Source organism: Octodon degus, unplaced genomic scaffold, assembly GCF_000260255.1.
Source record: "Octodon degus isolate 3935 unplaced genomic scaffold, OctDeg1.0 scaffold00158, whole genome shotgun sequence".
NCBI lineage: Eukaryota > Metazoa > Chordata > Mammalia > Rodentia > Octodontidae > Octodon > Octodon degus.
Window position 1 is genome coordinate 2,522,436 of NW_004524734.1, and position 965 is coordinate 2,523,400.

Genomic DNA, 965 nt, shown 5'->3' on the forward strand with positions numbered 1-965 from the left:
GGGGCCTGAGACTGCATTTTATTCCTTGTCTTTGTCATTTTGTATACCTGTCTTCTGATCTTTGGTGTATGATCTGTGTCTAGGTGTCCCCCCAAAGCCTCATGCCTGGGGCAGGCTGCTAGAGTTTGTGATTAATTCATGAGCCAGTGCTGGGATTATGAGTGTGAGCGTTACACCTGCCCTGGGGAGAGTAGTCTGACTACAATATACGGAGAGGAGAGAGGCTTGCCAGCTGCCTCAGCCGCTGCTCCTCCCTTTGTTCTTTGTTGTCTTCTGCCACAATGAGCTGCTGCCCTCTGCCACATGCCACTCTGCCTTGGAGCCAGCTGAGTATGGACTGAAACCTCCACTAACTGTGAGCTAAATAAACCTTTCCTTTCTTCATTTTGGGTGTCGGGTATTTGTCCCAGCAATGAGAGAAGAGTAACTGAGACACTTACATACACTTTATAACCTGTGACCACAGAGTCCAGAGCTGGATAGAACTATTCAACGAAGATCCATAACATGTGACAAGTACTATTAGAATAAAGAAAGTATTTAAAATTATAATTTTTGTCTGCAGTAAGGCACAATGTCACAGACAAGTATCTGTTTAGTTAAGTCTCTTTTTCAAGATCAAAGTTAAATAAAACTGCCTAACACAAGTTATACCTCAGCACTCTACATTTAAAATCTAAAGGCAGACAAGCTATGTAAATGGGAGGTCAGCCAAGGTGGCCCTCTGGCTGTGTCTGTCTGCTGCTTGTTTGCAAAAGTGAAATTTTACTAAAATACCAATTGGGATTCTCTTAACTGTTGAGGCATCTAAATGACATTGAATACATAGTTCAGATTTTTTTTTCAGATTTTTAAAAATCATCTTAGAGATAGTCTTTTGTCTTCTGCAGTATAGGGAGGTTGAGTGAATTTAATTATGTGGTAGATATGGCACGCTAATCACATCGTTGCCATTTAATCTTTAC